Raw genomic sequence first — 24351 nt, 5'->3', positions numbered from 1 at the left:
GATAGAAGCAGAAATCTGATTACAGGCTGCAGCATTCCCAGGATTGCTGTGGGAGAACAAAACTAAACAATAACAACAACAACAAAAGCTTTACCAAAAAAACCCAAGCAAACAACCAAACCAAACCACACCCCACAAACAAATGATAAAACCTCCAGCCAGAACAAGTTCCTTGGAGGCTGGAAATGTTCTGGTTTTGAGGAAAAAATGGAATCTGTCCCAGCACTATGGAAGAGTTGCTGATCATTCTGGGCCCCAGGGATGGACCTGCACAGCTGCCAGTGGGTTTGGGTCAAAAGACGGCAGGAGTTGCAACCTGCTCCTGCATTTCTGTTCTTGGTGCCTGAATCCCTGTGGGTTTGAGGGAAATCCCTGAGAGTTTGGGAGAATTTGGATGGAGCAACCTGGTCTAGGGGAAGGTGTCCCTGCCCATGGCAGGCTGTTGGAATGAGATGGGCTGTAAGGGCCATTCCAACCCAAACCTTTCCAGGATTCCATTAAGGAGGTAAAGTTGTGAATAGCCTGTTTCCTTCCAAGGAAACACCTCATTCCTTCAGGGCTTTATCCTTAACTCAGAGCAGCCTGGTCAAAAAGAGTTAATGTTCTTATTCTCTGTGTCCTTTCTACGTGGTAAAGCTGATTTTTCACTGCAGTGCTAAATTTGGTTTTATTGGGCTAAGCCATATAAAACTGTCCTGATGACCCTTACTGCTCCCAACAAAAATCCAAAATGTAGGCAATGAAAAACAGGCTTGTTTCTAAAGGGTGCCTGCTTACTCCTGCCAAAATATTTTTATAGTGAGTGAAATTTTGGGAAGGCAGATTTCCAGTACTTTGTGCATGCACAGCCACATCAGCATGTCTTAAATCCTGGACTTTTAGCAGATTCTGAGAACTGGGAATATCAGAAGTTTTTTAAAATTATACAAAATTTCACTTGTGTGCTATTTAAAAATATTGTGCAAATCAGAGTCAGAAAAGGAGCAATCAGAGAAATCAGAAAAAGAGAAATCTGAGCAAAATTGGCTTCAAGTTAAAATCCACAGGAAGTTCTGTACTTCTGAGAAAGAGGTGCTTAAACTAAGAATATTTAAGCTATTTTCTGTAGCATTGCTAATAAGACTCTTAAAGTGAGTGGCTTGCTATGGTTGGAGAATCCTCCTTCCAAACCTATTTAGTCTGGAAAAGAAATCTTGTTCCTGGTAGCCTGAGTGAATTTTTTGAAGAATATTTTGAAGCACACATTGGGCTGCCCACTTTTGAGGAATTGACTTTCTGGGATGGGAGGTTTTGTAGCGTTTTGGGAAAATTACTTTGGTTTTTGTGGGTTTGGGAAATCTTTATCAGTAGGGCATATTCAAATTAAAAAAAAAAATGCACACAACAAGAAAAATAAAAGCAAGAAGCTCAGCTCAGCGGTGAGGGGGCTTGTCATGTATTAATTTTTCATTGCTGTGGAGAATTGTACATACATAATCACTTGATTGCAGTGGGAGTTAGCGAGCTCCTATGGTGTCATTTGCATAAATCTTGTTAAGTCAATGGCAGTTAATGAAGTACAAATGAGCCTGGAGAAGGTGACATGCAAATCGTGGGTGGCAGATGGGAGGTCTGTTTTTGGGATGGCAGCTGTGTGCTCTTTCTTTTTTTTTTTTTTCTTTTTCTTTTTTTTAATTTTTATTATTTTTTTTCCTCTGTCCTGCCTCCATCCCCCCCCCCAGACTGGAGTGTAAATAAATACATAAGAGCTGGCCTTGACTTTCTGCTCCCAGCCCTTCTTCTCTTTGCCCTTTGCACTTAATCACAGATGCTCACATCATTATATACTCCAGCCATATAACCTTGGCTGTTCTTTTACCAAAAACTGGCCAAAATCAGTGTTTGCCACGTTGCCTCCACCCTTGGCTTACCCTGGGAGGTGCTGCCCCTTTCGTGCCCCCCAATTGCTGCATCGTTTAGGGATGACAAACTGGAAGCCTGGGTTAGAAATAAATGTTCTAATGGTTAGTGCTGTATTGATGACACAGGGAAAAATTTGCCATCCATGACTTGCAAAGGTGAACTTCAGAATCCATTCCCTTCCCTCAGTTTGCAAATGGCTGGATTAATGAAGAAAGTGGAATATCTTATTCAGGCTTTACTTTTAGGTGATATTTCAAATGACCTTCTTTGCCTGCCAGCTTGGCATATTTAAGTACATTAAAGTAATCTTAATGAAATTAGGTATTTTGTCTTTTTTTTTTTTTTTCCATTTACTCTGACCTAAAAATGGCAAATATTTTTTATGTCAAGGCACAGGGGTGGCATCACTGATTTGCTGTTCATGAAGAAGAGTTTGGTTCCTTGATGTACAAGTTACAGTTTTTCCTTAGGATGGGCATAAACAAAACTGCCACTTCCCAATGTACATTTTAATTGTATTTTAAAATCATTAAACTCAGCAAAGGTAACTTTGAAGATGCTCTCATCAAATGTCAAACCTGGCATAAAAAACCTGTCACTTCTGCTCAGCTCCTTGCAGGTGTAGGTCAGTGTTGCCTCTTTTTTACTAGTGATTTTCTACTTCCTCTGCTTCAGTACTGATTTCCTAACCTCATTTTTGAGTAGGCTGCTCCCTAACCTCATTTTTGTTCATTTTTAGCCCTAGCTGGGATGTGTAAGCACCAGTTACACAAATCTAGCATGGAATAGCACAGAACACTCTTGTTATGTTGCTCCTTCCCTTGAAGCAGAGAGATCATGCTACCTGGAGCCCTAAAATACCCACAGCTGTCTGTCCAGCTGTGGGAGCATTTCAGCAGGCACAGCAATGTCTGGGAAATGGCTTCTGGAAAGGGATCATCTGCCACATCTGATCAGTCAGAGTGATGTCCTTAGTCATCCTCACTCCCACAAGAGCACCCCAGTGCTCCAGGCAAGTGTCACATCCAAGACTGGCTGTCCTCACAAGCAGCAAATGCTCTTTGCTCTTTCCTGGCTGCAAATGTTTACTTGGAGTCCACCAGAAGAGAGAACAAACAAGCAGTGATCTTAGCAGCTCTTCCTGCTTAATTCATCTGACTTGACAGGGTGAAAAAAAACCATCTAGAGGAGCAGGACAGACAGATGATGCCACAGCCACTGGTGCCAGGGCTTATCTGATGGCTTCTCTCTGAGTTCACCAGCAGGTTGTGCTTTGAAGTAAAAGTGGCTCATGCAGGTAAGGGCCAAAAGCATTTCAGGAGGAGAATGGCAGCAAACATGTGGAGGGACAGAGAGCCCAGGATTTGCTTCCATTCCTTACAGCTGTATGTTTGTGCACTGAACCCCCTGTTCCACTGCACACAGACACAGCCCCCTGTGCTGCTGCTTCTGCTCCAGAACACAGAATCCCAGAATGGTTTGGTCTGGGAGGCCCTTAAAGCTCATCCAGTCCCACCCCCTGGGCAGGGACACCTCCCACTGTCCCAGGCTGCTCCAAGCCCCGGTGTCCAGTCTGGCCTTGGGCACTGCCAGGGATCCAGGGGCAGCCACAGCTGCTCTGGGCAGTGCCAGGGCCTGCCCACCCTCACAGGGAACAATCCCTAATTCCCAATATCCCATCCAGCCCTGCCCTCTGCCAGTGTGAATCCACTCCCCCTTGTCCTGGCACTCCAGGCCCTTGTGAAAAGTCTCTCTCCAACTTTCTCCCTTCAGCTCCTGGAAGGAGCCTTCTCCAAAACTGCTCCTGTTTGTGTGTTTCCTTCCTGGTGGTGCTCAGGTAGGTTTGTGGAGTGTTGTTTGCAAGCCAGGCTTGGGAGTCTCCAAGGAGCAGCTCTGCCAAAGTCAGAGCTGCTGTGATTTCCAAGGAACTGGCAGATGACATGGTTTGATTTATTTATCTCCAGCGTGAGGTGTAATTTCCTCTGTCACACGTCTGTCTAATCACAGTAATCAGTCTCCAGATCAGCTTGTACAAACACCAGGGTATGGTTTTGAGCCAAATACTCTTAGTGCTGAAATCTTCTGTGTAATTCCTCTGCAATTGTTTATAATCAGAACATACACATTTTTGCTGCCTTTTTTTTTTTTAATTAGCTGATTACCAGTTATAAAATGTTTTGTACTCACCGTGGTTCTGTAAATTGTTAACTGGTTGCTACCAGTATAATTAAATATTTCAGAGCACTTGGCTATGGTTGCATTGAACTGTGAAGAAATAATGTTATATAGCCAATCAAAAAGAGATACTTGTAAACTCATTTAAAGCGTCAGAGTGTGTTAGGACTATCATGGTGATGCTTATTGCAGGAGAAATTAAAGATACAGTTTTGTGCTAAGAGGCAATACAGAAATTAGTTCCTGAATTAGTTGTTAATTGATTTGGTAATTCCCTGGGGTCTGCATGCTCTTTTTTCCTTTTTCGTTGTTGCATTCAGTTAACAGTGACTATTCCCAGTGCACTTGAAATATTTTTTCCAATTAGATCAAATGTGCCCTTACATCAGAAGAATGGCTTCAGCTCCATGTACCTGCCTGGAATAATGTTTAATTTGACTGTGAAAGCCAGATTTGTGGGTTTTTCCACTTGATGAGTTGCAGATACCATCCCAAGAAAAGCTGTAGTCCTTAGAATTTGCAATAAAATAGCAGTGAAAATCTCTCTTGGGCATCTGGAGCTGGGAGCTCCTGGTGTTAAACCCTTCCCTTGGCCAAGGATGTGGTTTCCAGTCCAAGGGCATGGCCCCTTCTGCCCCTTGGCCACAGCAGGCAGAGCTGGGCACGAGCCTCAGCCTCTCTGATTGAGATAATTCCTCTTTTTCCTCATGCATCTGTTTGTCCTGCTGGATCCCCTCCCATCTGCTCCCTCCTGCTTTCTGGGGTTCACTGTTTCCGTTCCTGGCATGTCTGAGGGTTGCAGGAAGGAGCTGGAGTTTGGTCCTTTGGCTTATCAAGATTGAATTTCTAATATGTTTCTTGTAATTAGTCTCCTAATTTTTCAGAGTCCCTAAAACATGGGTTTTCTGTTTCACATCTGATAAAATGTTGTTATTTTATCTCTAAATGCTTAAAATACCCAGGACTGTCATACACTGATAGTCCCAGCCATTGTTAGAGCAAGGTGAGCCTGCTACAGCTGTTCCACAGGTGCACTTAAGGGTCCATAAATGAAACATTATCAATGGACTTCTCAGAGAAATTAACTTTCTGTCATGTTTTTTAACTTGCCATGGCTGTGACCTGGAGCCAAGTGTGTATTTAAATGTTTATTAGTGTTGATTTGGGTAGGGGGACACACAATTTCAAACACAATATTCCATTTATTTGTGTGACCCTGCCTCAAAGTGAGCAAAGGAGAACAGTGCCTTGTAAGGCAATGATGGAAAGTAGCCAGATCACCAAGTTTAAAAACAAAGGGAAATTTTGTGTTTTATAAATGTGTTTCCTAAATTTTTATATGTTAATGCCATAAGAGGTCATAGATTGCTTATGACTGCCAATAAGGAATGTTCAACTCCATCCTCCTTATTTATTTAATTCTTTACTTCAAATCCTGTCCAAATGTAATGCTCTTGATGTTTTGTGAAAGAGACAGGGACAAACCTGTGGGTTTGAGTAGCAGCTGATGATTTCCTAGCTGGCCCATCAGGGGTGATTGTAGCTCTTGCTCATCCTTAAGATTCAAGAGGAGACATTTCAGGTTTTATTTGGACTAGAGTGTTGATCAGGTTGAGCATCCTTGGAGAGGCTGTGGAAGGAGAATGGAAGCAGGCAGGAGGAGAATGCCAGGGGATCATCAGCCTCTGCAGAAATAGTAAGGAAAGAGTTTCCCTTACCTAAATTTTTTTTAAAGGGGGAGAAGATCCCTATTGTAGAAAAGGAGCAGGTGCTGCTCTTCAGCATAAACCAGTCAGGATCTGTTTTCCAGTGTTCATAAGAGAAGGGAGAGAGTATTTGTATTTTTCTGAGGCTCTACCATGAATATGCTCCCCTTGTGCCTGGTGCTGCATTCCAGCAGAGAACAGGCTTCCCCAAATTTCAGGATTTTGGATCCACTACCAATGCAGTGAGTAGGGCTGGAGCCTAGAGGAAGCAAGCCAAGCAGTCTCTGTGGTGAGACTATGGAGGATTTAATACATTTGGGATGTTCTCATGCAAATCCTGGAATGTCCATGGGACAGAACATGGGGAAGAGGTGTCAGAGTGCTTTGGTAGAGAGGAGAGAACGAGCAAAAGCAACGGAGGTGTAAAAGAGAACATCAATAAAAAAAGCTGTAATATGACTTTAAAAAATTTATTGGAATTTCCAGTGCTGAAATGGTGTAATATATCAGGGTGGCATGTCAGTGTGACATGCAGAGTGACAGCAGTGAGGGCACTGAGGGATCTTCACTGTTGCCCTGAGGGTCTGAGCTGGCCCCTGGCCAAAAGCCTGTGACTGGAGGTGGTGCTTCAGCAGCTGCATCTAGAAAATGCTTTACAAGATGCAATCTCTTTATTTGAGCCACCTTCATCGACCCAGGCAATCAAAGAAACCCCACAAAACAATGGTATCAGTCAGTGCCTGAGTGCCTGAGTTTATAACCACAGAATCAGAATATCCAGAGCTGGAAGGGACCCACAGGGGTCATGGATCCAACCCCTGGCTGTGCACAGACACCCCAACAATCCCACCCTGTGCATCCCTGGCAGTGCTGTCCAAACCCCCCTGGAGCTCTGGGGAGCCTGGGCAGTGCCCAGCACCCTCTGGGGGAAGAACCTTTCCCTGATATCCAACCCAAAGCCCTTCTGGGCTGCCAGAGCCCCCTGCAATCCCTTGTGTCAGCAGCAGCTCAGCCCTGGCATGGGGGGACATCCCCAAATCAGCCAGGAGAGCAGGAAGAACTGGCATTACTTGTTTTCAGTGGATGAGATCAGGAATCAGAATGGGTTGGGGTGGAAGGGCCCTTTAAGGATCACCTGGAGCCAAACCCCAGGTGAGCAGGGTGCCCATGCCCTGGGCCAGGTGCCATCCAGCACGATGGGCTCACTCAGGCAGGCAGTGGGAAAACACCTTTGTTCTGAGGAGAATCCATGCACATCTGGGCTGCCTTTGGTGGCTGCAGCTCTTCCTCCCAGGGCATGAGGAATTAGTCCTGAGAAGTGACACCAGAAGATTAAGTAGGAGGCTTCTGACAGTTAGCAAGTGAGGCTGCCCAATAGACTGGGGTTGACACAAGGATTATTAATATGTTGGAAAGATGTTTTGGGGATTCCACCATATTTGTATGGTTGCCAGCAAAACGTTGACAGTTGCATTGTGGTTAATAAATTCATTTAGATTTATAAGCATTGTTTACAGAACCTGTTCGCCTGCTGAAACTCTAACAGCATCTGTTCCTTCGTACTAATTAACTGCTAATTACGAATGAGCTTTGTGTGTTTGTCAGTATAACTGGCTCATGCATTTTGTAAGGAACATTAACAAATTGATTTACATAGTGGTAAAGCAATCAAAAGAGTAAACTGAACAGCACGCAGTTAAAGCCCTTTAGCCTAATTTTTTGAATAAAGCAAACTTTGGGCATTCTGAGTATTTTCATGATTCTTTTGCTCCCATTTAATTGTGTGGTAATTGTGTGTGGATCTGGATTGGGGGTGTTGGCCCAGCATCCCTAGTTTCCTGTTTTATTTTGTGGGTTTGTGTTTGTATTTTATTTTAAAGCGTTGGCACTTCAGTGTGTGTAATGTGTGAGGAAGTATTTTCCCAGAGCATAATGAAGAATGGCAAATTAAAACCAATAAATGGCATGAAAAAGGAATATTGCTTGGGGGGGAGCAGGGAGTGTTTGAAACATGGGTACTCTAACTGGTTTAGATATTGGAAATATGTGTGGAAGTCCTTGCACTTTGGTTTAAATACTGTTTTCTCTAAACCTGCTTTAAAAAAGAATCCTGTTACTACTGTAATTATCAGCATATCTTTAGAACAGTCTCAGCAGCCAGGCCAGATGTTGGTACTTGAATATTTTGAATTTAAAGGGAATGATTGGCACAGATTGCCCAGAGAAGCTGTGGATGCCCTATCCCTGGAAATGTTCCAGGTCAGGTTGAAGGGGTCTTGGAGCAACCTGAGATAGTAGAAGGTGTCCCTGCCCATGGAATTTGTATGGTCTTTAAGGTCCCTTCCAACCCAAGCCTCTCGAGGATTCTATAATCAAAGTGCAATTCTTAAAAATAAAATCTCAGATTATTTTGCATGTGTTAAAACAGGGAGAAAAAAATCTTATAATTTAGTGTTTTGCTTATTGTAAAGGATCCTTTGTGTGGTGATAAATTGGGAATGAGTGTCATGATCAGATGACCTGGATATATTTCACTCACAGACTTCCTAAAAGCTGTAAAGCTTGAAATGAACTTTGTTACTACTCTTAGGGAGAAGGCAAAAGTAATGCAAACACACACTTTGGGGTTTAGTTTTCCTGACCAGAAGCTATTCCACTGAGGAACAGACAGAGTGGTTTTATACAGACTAAAACCTGCCAGGAAAACTCAATTGGATTTTTGATGGAATTTCCAACTAAGTGCATGAAGCAAACATAGCAGATGTAAAATATTTTGTTACAGCCTCAGTACATCTTAATTGAGAGTTTATCCAAATGTGTTTGGCTGAAAGCTGCCATGTGGGTTGGATCTGGTCTGTGGGGGCTGTAAACAAGCCCTAAAGCCAGAGTGTGGTCTGGGCTGGCTGGAAGGGGACTAAACCTGGCCCAGCTCTGGGGACAGGGCCATGTGTCTGCTTGAAAAGTGTATTTTCATCCTTGTTTAAAAGAAGCAGGAAAACAAGGGCAGTGTGGGAAAATGACCTGGAATGGAACCTGGACTAAAAACCACTCACACTTGTGCTGCTTTAACCCAAATTTGGAAAGCTGGATGGAGAGGGACCTGCAGTGTGGGGCAGTGCTGGGCCTGTAGGCTGGGCTGTGTAGGGTGTGTAGGTTGGGTGGAGAAGGAGCTGCAGGTTGAGATGGTGTCAGACCTGTGGGTTTGCTGGAGAAGGACCTGTGTGCAGCTTTTGCTTTTGTGTGCTTGGGCTGCCTCACCAAGACACTTCTCCAGTGACCCCAGGGTCACTGTCCCTGGAATCAAGGCCAGGACCTGACATGAGCCTCAAACATGCTGTGGCTGCCCCTGGGACCCTGCAAGTGTCCAAGGCCACGTTGGACAGGGCTTGGAGCAACCTGGGACAGTGGAAGGTGTCCCTGTCCATGCAAGGGTGGGACTTTAGGGTCCCTTCTAACCCAAACCAGCCTGGGATTGTGTGGTTTCAGGATTAATGCTACAGGAGGAAGCTGCTGACCTCCGGGGGCTGTCAGACCACGGAACGTTCTCTACCAGGAAAATAAAAGCTTAGTGATTTCGGTTTGCTTTAAGGAAGAGGGTGTGGATTTTCTTTTAAAGAAGGGGAGAGGCTGTTGAGCAGTGAGATGATGTAGGTAGATCTGAGCTCTGAGTGCATTTCTTCCCCCTTTATAACTAATATGAGTCTTTGTCACAAAAGAAAAATACCAAGACGTACCATTTGCAAAAGGGTTTATAGTACAGTATATCACCCTATTATGAATGACAGCATTTAAATGGTTGGGTAGAGAAGTGCAGAACTGCTACAAATCAAGGAGCTAGATTAACATCTCATGCTCTCTTCTCTGTGAGTATTTTGGGGGGAGGGAAATTAAGAAATCCTCAAGTGCGGGAGGTATTGGAAAGAAAAATCAACTAAAATTACCAAAGTGGTTGAATTGTTTAGAAATTATGCTGTCTGAAGTGAGCAATACGTTGGAATGGAGGAGAATTGAGAGCAGGGATTGTTTAAGGTGGCAGGTATCATCACTGTAGGAATCAAAACTGTACAGGCTGTTTCATAGCCAAATTAAAAACAAAACAATTTTATGTGGAGGGAGAGATGCACTGGAAATCATTGACTAAAAGCTGAGCTTTGAGCAAACTGGATGAAAACTCTTCTTAAGGATGCAAACTAAGTGCAAAGATATGTATGATTGGTGTGTTTCATGTTAAACAAATACTCAAGTCTGAGTGTGAAGATCTGGAATTCTATGTGTATGTTGACTTTTTGTGTGAGCCAGATCTCCTGAAGGACGCAGATTTTCAGATTTCCTGTGCTGTGTCAGGCAGGTGAGCTGCACAACCCTTTCCTGCTGTGGCAGGAGAGATGTGCATCCCTCCAGTGCTGAAGTGTGCCCAGCATTCTGAGCATTGACATTTTGTGTTTGCTTAAGCTGATGTAAGGCAAGGAACTACTCGGGATCATTTTATGAATTTGCCCTTCGTGCAGCAAATGCTGCTGTGAGTTGGGAATTCATGGCAATGCTGTATTTGTAGCTGAGAAATAATAGGTGCACAATCACTGCTGTTGGTGCTCTAATCTTGCAGCACAGTGATTGCTCTGAGTAATTCCTGCTACAGATTAAGTCACACTTAGCTCCAATTAAGTGACACTTTTTAATGCTGATGTGGTGTTTTGAATGAAGCAAGAGGTTTCTTGCCTGTTTGTGCAGCACAGGGATTCCAAGCTCCCTGAAGCAGACAAACACAAGGGGCTTTGGTGGGAAGAGAAGAGGGGACAATGACAGTAGGATGGAAAACAGAACTGGAGGGACAGAGCTCAAATGGAAACTTGTACTGCTGTGAGAAGCAAAATCTGTCTGTACTAAACAGGTGAGAGGGAGGAGGGAAAACAATGACCAAAGACTCTGAAGGAGATGGGAAGTGAGAATAAAAACCAGGTGATGCTCTCAGTAATCAGGAATCCTGAGGGTCTCTGAGAAGGTGGCCCAGTAGTCCCCAGAGGTGCTGGTGTCTCCAAGCAGGAAGCAGCATGATTGATTCCTGGGTGCCTCTGGAGCTCCTTGTTGGTGCCTGGAGCTGGTTCCAGCTGATCACTCCTGGAGCTCTGGTCTGTAGAGCTCAGAAATACCCCTGGAGCTGATGCATTCATGCTGTCAAACTGCTGAGCTTCCCTCTGCTGGAGGCAAGGCATCAGTGGTGGTCCAGAGTGGTTCTGGAGGTCTTAAAAAGTTTGCCTGAAATAGGGTGGGAATTTGAAACCACAGAGAGTAAAGAAAGAGGAAATTAGGAGAGGCAGCATCTCTGCCTGGAGTGATGGAAGGACCTGCATGGGCTGGGGATGACTGCAGGGCAGGACCAGTCTCAGACATGCTGGGAGAAGGGGTCTGGTGAGCTGGGTGCTGCTGGACAGAAGCTCCAGGGAGCAGCAAACTTTCCTGTGTAACACATGTGTGTGTGCTAGGAGAACCTGGATGCCAAGGAAACCCCATTCCTGAGCTCTCAACATGGACAGGAACTTCTAAAATCAGGTTTGCTCTTTGGCCAAAAATGCTTTTTTGCATAGGTAATTTCTCCTCCAGCCTCTCTGAATGGTGCTGGTGTCCTGTCCCAAAGCGCTCTGGAGTGGCATCAGCAGTGGTGGCACAGGAGTTTTGCTGTTTTGCCACTCTGCAGTGCTCAGTGCCTGCTTTGCTTCCCTTGGCTCCTGCTCTCTCCTTTTCCCACCCCAGCATGGACACAAGGATGGAGGTGAAGCTTCAGCGTGGAGGTGAAGGATGGCTGAGGCTTGGGGCAACCCTTACAGTGGAAGGTGTTCACAAATTCTGCTCTGTGGTTCTCCTTTTGTTTGCTTTTAGTTGTTCTAGGTAGGGTTTGTAGATTTACATTTGGAGTTTTAAATGTAAATTTATTTTATTTTGAAGGTCAGTGAGCATCTCTGGGTTTTCTGTTAAAAGCAGAAGTCAAACATAGAATCACAGAATGGATTGGGCTGGCAGGGACCTTGAAGCTCATCTCATTCCACCCCCTGGAACACTTTCCACTAGAAAGATAAATTGCATGAGTTTTTTTTACCTTGCCTCACCTATGAGATAGAAACAATGTGTGCTATGCTGGTACCAAGTGCAGGTGGGCTCCTGCTCCATCCTCCAGCACAGTATTCTAGCTGCAGTCTGTTTACCACAGGGATTTTCAGTCTTGAAAGCACACATGAAACTTCACCAAACCTGCCAGAACACCCCTTTGGTGTTCCTGCCCCTCCATCAAACTTGGCTGATGTTGAACTTAAAACTCTAAAAGGTTGCAAAGGTGACTTGAGGTGGTGTCTCTCAGAAACCTGTTGGAAATGCAGCAGAAGCACTATTTTTTAACCCTTTTTGTTGGTGTAGGCCTGATGACAGATCTGAAATGCTTGCTAAACTGAGGAAATGATCAGCCCTTTTGATAACAGGGGCTTTCTGTCTCCCTGCACCTTTTCCTTGCTGACCCCTGATGTACCTTGACTCTGTTCCCTGGAGACAGAGAAACGTGCTGTAGGAAAAACAATCCTTGGGTTACTTGCAGAAAAGTGAGATCATTCATTTGAGATGAAAGCTTTATTTACATTTACCTTGGGTTTATTGGGTTTTTATAGCCAGGGCTGTGGGAATCTTTCTGCTGTCCAGGCACTCAGGTATCTTCCTTTGTTTGAGTGGGGATGAGCACTTTGCCATTCTTCTCTTCAGCCTCTGTTTCCACATAACAAGACTTCCATGTAAGAGCAGAGAAGGGGTTTGTTCCTTCTACAACTAGGGTTAAATAAAAGTCTATAATAAGAATAATTTAAGGCAATTTTAAAAATAGGTGGTGTGGGGGTGAGACACCAACCTATGCAGAGCAAATCTCTCTCCTGAGCCCCAAAAATCTGTGTGTGTCCAACAGCCTGACAGGCTGGAGGAGTGTGTTGGGAAGAGTCCTTGACTGTGGGAGCTCCTGCTCAGAGGGGCATCCATCCTTCCCTCCAGGCAGGGAGAGTGGCCTGGGCTGCTGTGCAGGGAGGAGGCACCTCCTGTGCCCTGTACCAGAGGTTTGGAAGGACAGGAGTAGGAGATGGAAGTGGCTGGTGGCACCTGCTTTCCCTTTCCTTTAATTATCTGCCCACAGTGTGTCTGTCCCTCATTAATGGGGATTGTGTCTCGTGCTGCCTGCAAAGAGCTGGCCCCATTAAACCAGTTATAATAGCAACAAATTAATGCTCCCCTGCCCTTTTTCCTGGGCTGGGTAAAGGATAATACATCAGCACAAACTACTTGGACATAGCACAATTTAAATATTTTAGCGATGCCTTTCTGTACCTATCTGACCAATTTTCTCCCAGCTTCTTGGCAGTGTTGGTTTTTTAACATTGCTGCCCAAGAAACGTGGCTTTCCTGGTTATTTGGATTTGAGGTTGGTTCCCTTTCAGCTGAAAGGGATCCCAGCAGTGGTGGCTCCAAGTAAAAATGACTTTGTTCTCTGCTATGTTAAATTGGCTGGTTAATTCTGGTGTTATTTACCCTGTAATTCATTAGTTTTACTCTACCATTGGCAGCTGACAGGCTGTAATTTCATGCCTTGCAATAAAAGATGTCTCATAATCTGCTTCATTTAGCAGCAAGAGAATTTAATGAAATTAACTGCAGTCCTAATTATGCCAGTGAATACTAAAGACTGCTATCAAGTTTCCTCAGAAAAGGACAAGGTCCACCTTATGAAGGATTTAGAATATAATTTCCTGGGAAAAGTTGCAAATGTCTCCTTCTATTGGCCAACAAGGGCCAATTACAAGTGCTGATACGAGTTTAATGAACTAGTTTGTTCTGAGGATATCTCACAAGGAATAATAATTTTTTATTTTCGAGTGAGTTTTTAGTGGTTTCTCTCCTTAGAACAGCTGATCCCTGAGAATTTGGTGTTTTGCTTCTGTTTTGAAGCCTTTTGCCCTGTCCTTTGTGAGGGTTAGGAAGTGAGGAGGAGGCAGCTCATGTGTGGGGTGAGGGATTTGGAGAACCTAAGCCAGAGGACATCAGGGAATTTGTCCTCACATGCTGTGATTCTCTGGAAGTTCTGGGCTGAGAAAACTCAGGAGGGAACACAGGAAGGCTGGGCTGGATGGGGCTTGGAGCAGCCTGCTCTGGTGGGAGGTGTCCCTGCCCATGGCAGGAGAGTGGAACCAGATGAACTTTGGGGTCCTTTCCAATCCAGACCATTCCAGGAGTTAGTTCTGACACTGCCTGGAAGGAGAAGGATTGATCTGAGGAGCATTCCAAGGGCTGAGGCGCCTCTCTGTGATTTTCTCAAGGCTTCCTACTGATCCACCTTTTATGATTTTTTTTTTGTGGTGCACACTCCTGACTCTGCACTGAAAAAGTCTTTCTGTGTTGGCTGGCAGGCCTTCCCTGACTGCCATCCCAAAGTGTTGGTGGATGTCTTTGCCAAATGTGCTCTGCCTGCCTCCTGAGCACCGCCACACTCCGACAACAACGATGGGAGATGGAACCGCCGCTTTATGGCTTCAGTGGTGTTAAATGTAGTTAATTGGAAAAACTTTTAACTGCAGAGAATTTCCCTGTGAATAGCCTTCATAATAACCAGCTCACTATAAAAGGCAAAATGCTTTGCTCACAAGGACAACGGGACTATAAAGGTGAAGTGTATTGATCAAATTACCTGAGATAATAAACTTCGGATGAATAACTCCTCTATTGATGAATGGGACAAGTCTTCCTTTTTTTCCCTAATCCTCTTGGTGTGATGGGAAGGCAGTTGAGAGGACAGTTTTTGCAGAGTGTGGGGTTGTTTCAAGCCTAGTTTATATTTTTAAGTTAAGGAGCTGCGTGGAATTGTTGATGGAAAACGGCATTGAGTTTTTTTAATGTTCCTGTTTCTTTCTTTTAAGCTGTAATTTGTTGAAAGTACAATCATCTTCCTTTAGATAAAAAGTTATAGGAGTACATAAAAGTGAATATGTATAGGGGAAGAGACTCAAAATGGTCATTATTTGTAGCAAAGCTGGATAAAAAGGGAGCAGTGAACTCCTCCATAGACGTTGCTGAGGAGGGAGGTCAGAGCACAGCTGGACTTGTGCTCGTGTCAAAACAGGGAAGAGTTACAGCCCCAGAAAAGAGGGAGAAGGGTGGTGGAAGGCAGCTTGGAAGCAAATGAGACCTTCTGATTTGTGGCTTGGTGCACCCTCATTCCTTTGCTGTAGGGATTTCATGGCATTGTTCCAATTATGGGAAACAAAGGGAAGGGGATGGGTGAATCTGCCTTTCCCAGCAGCTAGAGTTTGGGATTTGACCAGAGGTATCAGCTACCTTGGCAACCTCAGATAAAGAACTCCAAATAAAGCCAGTGCAGACCTTCTTAATATTTCAGAATGCAAACAGAAAACTTTATTTTTATTCAAAGTATACTAATCACCTGTAATTGCATTTATTGGGTGAAGGATTAAGTGAGAGCTGCAGGGAATAGGATTGATCTAAAAACTTTGTTAATGGAGCAAGGGAGTTGGAAGGAGATGATCTTTAAGATCCCTTTGAACCCAAACCATTCTGTGATTTTGGAATATCTTCAGAATTGTTGGTCAGAGGAGGTAGAGACAACACAGGGTGATTCAGATGTGGGTGATGTTGCAGTGTGGTGTGTGCTGCCAAGGAAGTTCAAAAGAAGTTCAGAAGATCACAGGGATCTATCAGGAAATTTCAGTGGGAAGAACTCAACCATAAAAGCATGGCATAAGCCTTCCAACTTAATGGAAAAGGGGAGCAAGGAAGTGAATATGAATTGGATTTGGAATTGGTTGTGGTGAGGGAAGGTATGGAGTTGATATTCAGAATAGCACAAGAGCTCAGGGTGAGTGATATTATTGTTTGTCATGTTATCTAGAAGATCAACAAGGATGAGTTGTCTGCTCCATGGGGTTATGGTGTTTAAGAATTTTTATTTTCAGATTTTGAAAGGCTCCATCAAAGTGGACAGCCTTTAATTATAGCTGAATTTGTCTTTGTGATACACTTTAAAATCATGAGACAAAAGTTGTTAAATTACAGAGTGACAAAGTCTCTCTGTAAAGTTTGTATAACAACATATTTTTATCTTCTTTGGGAAGTCTTGAAAGATGGAGCTGAGCAAGGTGGGATGTAAGGAAGGCCTGAGGTATCAGCAGGACAAAGGAGAAAGGGAACCAAATGCTGGAACAGGTTTCAGAAAAGCACTGCCACACCTAAGCATCACAGGAGTGAAGTGAACCATTGGACCACATCACTGAAGTCCAAAACCCTGAGTGTTAGTAAAATAAATCCTGTTGAATAAGGTAGTAACCAAGACCATATACTAAGACTGAAAAACAATAATAATCATCATAATCGAGGCCAAAATATAATAATAATAATAATAATAATAATAATAATAATAATAATAATAATAATAATAATAATAATAATAATAATAATAATAATAATGTCTTTGCAGTGAAGGGCTTAAATAATGTATGTTGCCCAGCCTGATTATTTAACTGTGTTGTCTTATTTCATTTGGTGCATATAAATTATGGAAAAGTGACCTAAAAGGCCACACACCATGAATGAACCAAAATCTAGGGTCATTAATACACTTTACAGGGATTTGAAGCAGGACTAAATGTGAGAAACAGACCCAGAGCGGGATCCCTTGTTCTACAGAGTGGAAGAAATTATTCTTTAAAAAGTTTTGATGTGGGGCATCATGTGAGTGTCATCACCTTGTTGTTTCATAGAAATACGGATAATTATGGATATACACACACACATATAGATGAGACCTCTCTCTTTAAAATATGTGAGTAAAGAACATTATCCTGTAAAAATGGAAAAGCCAGAGCAAAGGGCAGCCAAAGAAAAACGTGGATTTGAGAATATCCGTGGATTCAAAAGGTGGGAGCAAGACAGGTCTGCAGCTTTGGAAAGAGATTAAGAGGAGCCTTCCTTTAATGGGCAGCATTGATTCCACAGGGATGTTTGAGCCTGTGTCAAGCACGAGGCATGGGGGCAAGAACTCGAGCTGGAGGAGAGGCCAAGCACGGCAGGAACGCGGCTGGAATCTGAGCAGTGATAGAACAGACATTTTTGTTACCTTACATGCAAAATTCAGCTCGTGTTATTAGCAAGCCTCAGCTTGGCTGAGGGGTTTTAGAGTTCATGGTTCTCATTTTTGTGGGTACCTTCAAACTTTGGAAGAATCACGTTCAGTTGATGCTGCTGAGCTGCTCCACCAAGCTTCTAGCACCCAAAATTAAAAGCTCAGTTGGAAATGTGAAGCAGATCAGAAGCCAGGGGAGGCAGCAGGGAGTTGGTGTGAAAAGGGGGCTTTGATGTCCCTAATGCCCATTGTTTAATGCCAGGGCTTTGCTTTTAAATGCCAATGCACAGCATGGAGGCCTGGCCCTCCCATGGCGCCACAGAGGGTGCCTTGGGTGGCAGGGGGGAAGGAAAGAAAGGAGGAATCTTCATCCTGCCAGCACAAAGTTGACAGACAGGGACAAGGCTTTTGCAGAGCTTTTTGAAGGAATCGTGGGGCAAAGGGTGCAAACCCGAATCCGGCGTGCTGTGCGTGCGGGTGTGCAAGGGAAAGTTAGCAGTCAGTCAGGTTTTATCTCTTAATGAATAGAGACTGCTGAAGTAAGGGTTAGGTAATTGAGTTTATAATTAATTAGCCATAACCCTCATCAGATAAAGCAGTTGTCGAGGTTTTTTTTTATCTCCTTTCTCTCCCCAGGGCCTGCCCTTCTTTGTCCTTGCGCTGACAGCCAGCACTTATCTCAGGCCTTCTCCATGGCGTGCCCGTCAGCCCCTCCTCCCCTGGGCTGGGCTTTGGTGGTCAGCCTGGGCCTGTATTGTCCTGCCAGGATCCCAATCAGCCGGGCTGTCGTGGTGGGATGATGAATTAGCCGTAGGAGTTAACGTGGAGGTGAGCTCCAGATCGGAGCCCCGATAGCTCCCGCCCGGCTTCTGTGCGCCCGTCACCCTGCCCGGCGCTGATCCGCCACTGACACTTCCCAACAAAGAGCTTACAAAGGTGGATTTAGTCACAGGAATGGGGCATTTCTCCAGAAAGTTGGGATGCTGACAAAGGACCCTTAATTTCTTCTGCCATCTAATTCACCTTGACAATACCGGGAAGATAAATTAGGTTTTGCTCTGTTTTCTTTTGGTGGCCTTATCACCTTTATGTTGTGGGCTGAGCTGGTTTGCTTGCAGTAGGGGAGAAACTTTAGCCACGTATCTTAAAAGCATCAGGATTGTGAAAGGTGTCGAGTTCCTGCCTGTTGAGGTGGATGGAGGGTGTCAGAAGCCAGGACATCCCTCTGGCTGCCCTGGAGGACTCCAGACCCTGGCAGGGGGCTCAGAGACCTTGGCACAGAGTCACAAACACCTGTGCCTTTGATTTAGCCCATGGAAACAATTACCAACTTTGTGTGAGGAGTTACAAACCACAAGAGTTTGTGTAGAATGTTAATGAACTTATCACAGGGTGAAAATGTAGAATTTTGGAGTTTTTAGAATGGGGAGGCAAGATGGAGGAATCTGGGCATGTCCTGTCCTTCCTCTCCTCCTTCTTCTTCTTGTCCTCCATCTTCTGCTGTGATGGTGGCACTTTTGAATTGGTTTAGAGTAGAGACAGACTGCCTAACATAGGTGATAAGTATTGGAAAATTATTGTAAATAAAGTACACGTAGTTCTTAGTATAAAAAGTTAACACCGCCCCAAGGCAGTCACTGTGCCACAACCTGACCTGCTGGACAGATCTCAGCAGGTCAGAGAAAGAATGGAAGAGATAACAGAAAATAAACAACCTTGAGAACAAGAGTCAAGGAATTCTTCTTCTTTGGTCTCAGGGCTGGGAAAAAGAGACTTTCAAACACCTCGGGGTCATCTTGACACCAGAGACCCCGTCAGAAGGGGACTGGGATGTCAGATTTATCCTCCCTCAAAGCTGTGTCCTTCTCTGGCTGCTCTGGGGAGAGGACCTTACTTGCTGTGTTTGCAGTAGGCTCGTGGCACTGGGGTGGGTTTGTAGACAGGTTTGGCTGCTGCAGGAGAACAAGGCTCCCCAGCAAGTCTGTGTGTTTTGCCTTCATCTGGAGTGTTTGAATTGGAGATGAAGACTCCTGTGTCTTACGGCATCGACTCCAGCTTGGAATGAGCTCTGGTTCTCCTTAATCTCAGTGTCAGCACTAGGAAATGGAACTCAGGTTTCTCAGTGCCAGGAAGGCTTGATTCTTTTTGAAAATACATAAAGCATTATTCTTCTGTGCTCTCTTTAATAGCCTGGTAAAGTTTTCCTCTTTCTTTGGCATTTCAGCAGCAATATTCATTTTTAGTTTGGCTACAGTTCTTTAGGGATTCAAGCTTCTGTGTGCACACCTACCCCGTTCTAGGATCTTCCTGGAAGTTGAATTAGTAACATATGAGTTAAGATGGCACAGTGTAACTGCATAAAAGACATTGCTGATGGCAGGATGAAGCTGTTCCAGTTTGGGATAACTTCTAGGTTGTCCAAGTGGGTCACAGAGCCCTGCAGCTGCTGTGCTGTGATGGGTGTGGTTGGTGAAGCTCCTCAGTTGTGCAGGATGTGCACCTCATCCCTGCAGAGGAAGGCAAATTCTTGTGTACCTCCCTGCTAATTGATAGGAAGGATGGAGGAAGGGAGTCTGTGACACGTTTGGGGCAGGAGAAATTCCAATTAGAGATGCAGAAAAGTGTTATTTCCCACCAGGTTCCAGTATTGGAGCAAATATCTGAAGGGGCTGTGAAATCTCCACCTTTGGAGGTGGCTCCAAGGGGACATGGAGCTCCTCAGAGCTTTGGGTTTGCATCTTGCCACTGGAGGTGATCCAGAGGGAGCAAAGAGACACTCAGTTGTGTGTTCTGAGAGTGAGGGAAGCCAAGCATGAATGCAGTGGAAGGAAAGAACATAATTATCATCCCTGATGTAAGAGCTGTGCCAAAATGTTTTCCAGGTTGAGGATTTATATTGCAAATGAACATCAACCTTGGATGGTGTTACCTCATGCAGAAGGGTAACTAAAAGCACATTATTTTTATTCTAGGAAACAGTGCAGGGAAAAAGCTTTTGCTTTGAATTTGCCTCTGAAATGTAAGAGATGAGGCAATTCTATCCCTGAATTATTTTTTTTAAGGCAAAGCTGGCAGTGTCTTCTGGAAAACATGTGTGGATTAATGGGATGGATTCAGCTGGGTTTGTCTCGTGTTTACATGTTTGGTTTTCTGATAGAAGAAAATTCTTTTTGTTTAATTGTCGCTGGATTTTTTATTTAATCAACAGTATATTGCAAATAGAGATAGAAAAAACTATTATTTAAATAGAGACTAATAAATATATGTTAGTGTAGTTGTAGTTTTAAGTTTTTCTTTTGAAAATGCATTTTTTTTCCCTTAATGCCCATTTTGCTATATGTATTAGAGAAAACTTGGTATGGTAGATGAAAGTTTCAGGCTTTTTAATTGCTTTTAGTAAAGGAATTTATGTGCTTTGTACCTAAAGGAATGTTTAAATCAGGTTTTAGCTGTGATCTTCAAGTGTTCAGATCTTCAGAAGCAAGTGGAGTATGTTACAGGACAAGTTAAAGAATATCCATATTTAAATCAATACTAAGATTTACTGATGCTAAATAGAGAATTAAGGTGGAAAGAGATAAATATTGTAGCCTTTTAAAACTTAGGAAACAGGCTCATAGGTTGGGATAAGGGTAGGGAGAGATCCTTCACCATCTGGTCCCTTTATCCATGGGGTCAGTCCTGTAGGATCTCTCCAGTGTGGGTCCCTTTATCCATGGGGTCAGTCCTGTAGGAACTGCTCCAGTGTGGGTCCCTTTATCCATGGGGTCAGTCCTGTAGGATCTCTCCAGTGTGGGTCCCTTTATCCATGGGGTCAGTCCTGTAGGAACTGCTCCATTGTGAGTCCCTTTATCCATGGGGTCAGTCCTGTAGGAACTGCTCCAGTGTGGGTCCCTTTATCCATGGGGTCAGTCCTGTAGGAACTGCTCCAGTGTGGGTCCCTTTATCCATGGGGTCAGTCCTGTAGGAACTGCTCCAGTGTGGGTCCCTTTATCCATGGGGTCAGTCCTGTAGGATCTCTCCAGTGTGGGTCCCTTTATCCATGGGGTCAGTCCTGTAGGATCTCTCCACTGTGGGTCCCTTTATCCATGGGGTCAGTCCTGTAGGATCTCTCCAGTGTGGGTCCCTTTATCCATGGGGTCAGTCCTGTAGGATCTCTCCACTGTGGGTCCCTTTATCCATGGGGTCAGTCCTGTAGGATCTCTCCACTGTGGGTCCCTTTATCCATGGGGTCAGTCCTTCAGGATCTCTCCAGGGTGATCTCCTCTCTCCATGGGTCCTGCCAGGACCCTGCTCCAGCAGGAGCTTCCCATGTGTCCAGAGGTTCCTTTGGGCATCTCCCTGCTCTGGTGTGGGGTTTTCTGTGGGATTCAGGTGGATCTCAGCCCCACCATGGCCTACAGGGCACAGCTGCTTCACCCTGGGCTCCACCACGGGTGGTGGAACCAGAAAAGGCTTGAGATGGGTGGTGTAACCTCATTTTCTTTGCTGTTTTAACATTGGGGTTTTCTTGTGATGTTTTGTATCATTGTTTAAGGTATGTGAAGGTGGGAAGCAGGAGATCCTTTCTGAAAGGCTGGGCAAGAGTTTTCAGTAAAATAAGCTGGAATGAAAGAACTGGACTCTGATCCTTGTGGGTCCCTTCCAGCTCAGAATATTCTGTGTTTCTGTGACTCCTTGCATTTAGGAATTTCAGGGCATTTCAGGCCTTCAGACTTGCAGAGAAGCAGTTTAAGGGCAGTGAGAAGAGAGTAAAACCTTCCCTTTCAGGCAGCCTGGGTAAATTTGCAGGGTTAATTTCAATTATGGAGTATTTGAAAATGTGTCCTGCTTGTAGGGAACAAAGAGATGGGGATTTTTCCTTGGAAGGTGTCTGGAAAGCTGTGATTCCCCAGGCCACACCAGTGCTTTTTTTTCCCCCACTGCAGTGATTTCAGAGCAGGGATTGATGGGCCCCTGTTCCTTAACGAGTTTGCTGAATTGATTTTATCATTGCTTTTTGTCACTTTCCTAGAACTAACATGGAAATGACCAAAAAAAATCAAAAAAGGTCCGGCTGACACCACCCAGGCACGGGGTGTTAAAGTTGGTAGGACCTGGGATCATCAGCAGCCATAATTGACAAATAATACCCCTCATAAATACTGCCAGTCTTTTCAATTAGTTTTCATCTCAAATTCGGGATGCAAAATGATGGCCTGTCAAGTGACAATGGATGACAAAAATTAATAAATTGTCTTCTAAATAGTATGGACACTTAAGAAAAATTGGGCAGCCAATTTAGCACAGCATGAACCGGGGGGAACCTTTTGTACTGTTGCCGTGCCACTAATGTTGTCTGGGTCTTTATTAATGGTGCTTGGCTGCTGCTGACAGTTTTGTTGCTACTGGCAACTTTCTTCATTAAAATTAAAGCCAGCGTCAAATCCCATTAGCTGCACTCTGGGTACCTTGCATTTTTATTTATATATATATATATTTATTTCATTTTCTTGTCTTTACAAACATGTTCTTTATCTATAGGAAGTTGGGAAAGGTGGTTAAAAATTAGTCTTTCGTCTGCTCCACGGCTGATCACTTAATAAATAATGGATTCTGTTGCGTTTTTTTTTTTTGAGGGAGATTGTCTCCAACATTTTACAGCTTGCCTAGTCCACAGCCAAGTAACTGCAGAGAGAAATCCATAAATGAGCTTTATAAATTACCTTTTCTGAACGTGGTGTTTGTCTGTGTTGCCTGCAAGCCACTTGGATCTGGGATACTCTGTCGTAAAACAACCGTAGCCTCTGGAGCAGCTTCTGCTCTTGTTGTCTCTCCCTCTGAAATATTAATGAGGTTAAAACTGAGGGATCAACATGTGTGTGAGACCACTCTTTAAAGGGAAATAAAGTGTGCATCTTTCCATGATTTTGGGAAGGAACAAATATCTTTGATTGTGGAAACATCTTTGAGTTTTTCTGCTTTAACAACTTATGGATTGACTCCTTAAGCTGAAGGAGGGCAGGGATGGATGGGATATTGGGAAGGAATTGTTCCCTGTGAGGGTGGGCAGGGTGGCACAGAGAATGGCACAGGGTGCCCAGAGCAGCTGTGGCTGCTCCTGGATCCCTGGCAGTGCCCAAGGCCAGGTTGGATGGGGCTCTAAGCAACCTGGGATAGTGGAAGGTGCCCCTGCCATGGCAGGAGGTGGGACAGGGTGAGCTTTAATCCCATTCTGGGATTCTGTGACTCCTTTAAATAAGTCTTAATAAACAGAGGAATAAATCTTAATAAACAGATAGTCTTAATAAATAGATGAATAAGTCCTAATAAACAGATAGCATGTAATATCAGTCTTTGCCATATCTGCTGTCACTGCTGAGTATTCTAAAACATTAAAAAGCTGAGTGACCAGTGCAGTAAATTCCCAGGGCAACCTGTGTTCTGCCTTACAGATCACACATGATGAAATTCACGGCTTTGCAGGGAGAAATGTGGGGAAACCAGGGAAAAATTTCTTCCAGAAACATCTCCCAGGTGTCCTTCCAGGAATGCTCAGAGTGGAACGTGGTCTGTCACTCTTTGTGGTGCATCACACTTGGCCACTGAACTATAGCTCAGCTTTCTCTAGGAGTAGAGATTTCCAAGTGGGTTTAGTTGTTTACAAAGATGTTTACAAGATGTTTACAACATCCTGTTAATTCTGCTGCTCTGGACTTGGGGGCCAGATCTCCCTGGCTGGTGTCACACTGTGTTCCTGACATCATTTGGGTACAAGCCAGTGATCCAAAATCGTGTCCCTAGGCTTCTGAGAGATGGAAATGCCTCATGAAGTGCAAAATATGGCTTGGGTTCACATCTCTTGGAAGGGTTGGAAGTAGATGGTGTTTAAGGACCCTTCCAAGCCAAAGCATTCCAGGATTCTGCATCCCTCTGATGGGGATTGGACAGAGAGAGGTAAAGTCTTCTGATGAGAGCTTGATTTTGCTGCTGTCACCATGGAAATGCCTTTGATGCAGGAATGGGATGGTTTGGCTTCTGTCCCAGGGGTAGCACCATGAAACTGCAGGTGGAGCCAGGCTGAAGGCAATGCCAGTGGGGTCCTTGCAGAAAACCACAAGTGCCAAGTCCAAAACCCCATTTAAACATTGGCTGTGTTTGGGAATGATCTGGTGTGGTAAGTGATAGACAATTAACAGTTCAAATGGTCTTTTAAACTGGCGTACTTTTGCAGCAATTTTTGGGCTGAAAGATGTGCTCAAATCTGGGTTTCAGTTCATCAGAAATGTGGGTTGAGTGACCCTATCATTCACAAGAATGGATACTTGATAGAAATGAAATAAACTGGTGACATCAAATTAGCATCCATCTAATAAATCCAAGCTGTGCTTTTAGCTCTTCTGCTAAATCTTCTTGGTTTAAAAAAATAAATAA

General features: G+C 44.2%; 1 protein-coding gene across 9 annotated transcripts in view; it reads left to right on the top strand.

The window, feature by feature from the left end:
* Positions 1-24351, top strand: part of AGAP1 (ArfGAP with GTPase domain, ankyrin repeat and PH domain 1) — a 327099-nt gene that overhangs the window by 160162 nt on the left and 142586 nt on the right. The window lies entirely within an intron of this gene.

The sequence above is a fragment of the Molothrus ater genome, chromosome 7 (assembly GCF_012460135.2).
Source record: "Molothrus ater isolate BHLD 08-10-18 breed brown headed cowbird chromosome 7, BPBGC_Mater_1.1, whole genome shotgun sequence".
NCBI lineage: Eukaryota > Metazoa > Chordata > Aves > Passeriformes > Icteridae > Molothrus > Molothrus ater.
The sequence above is the reverse complement of the archived record's forward strand: the minus strand, read 5'-3'. Positions and strand labels throughout refer to the sequence as shown.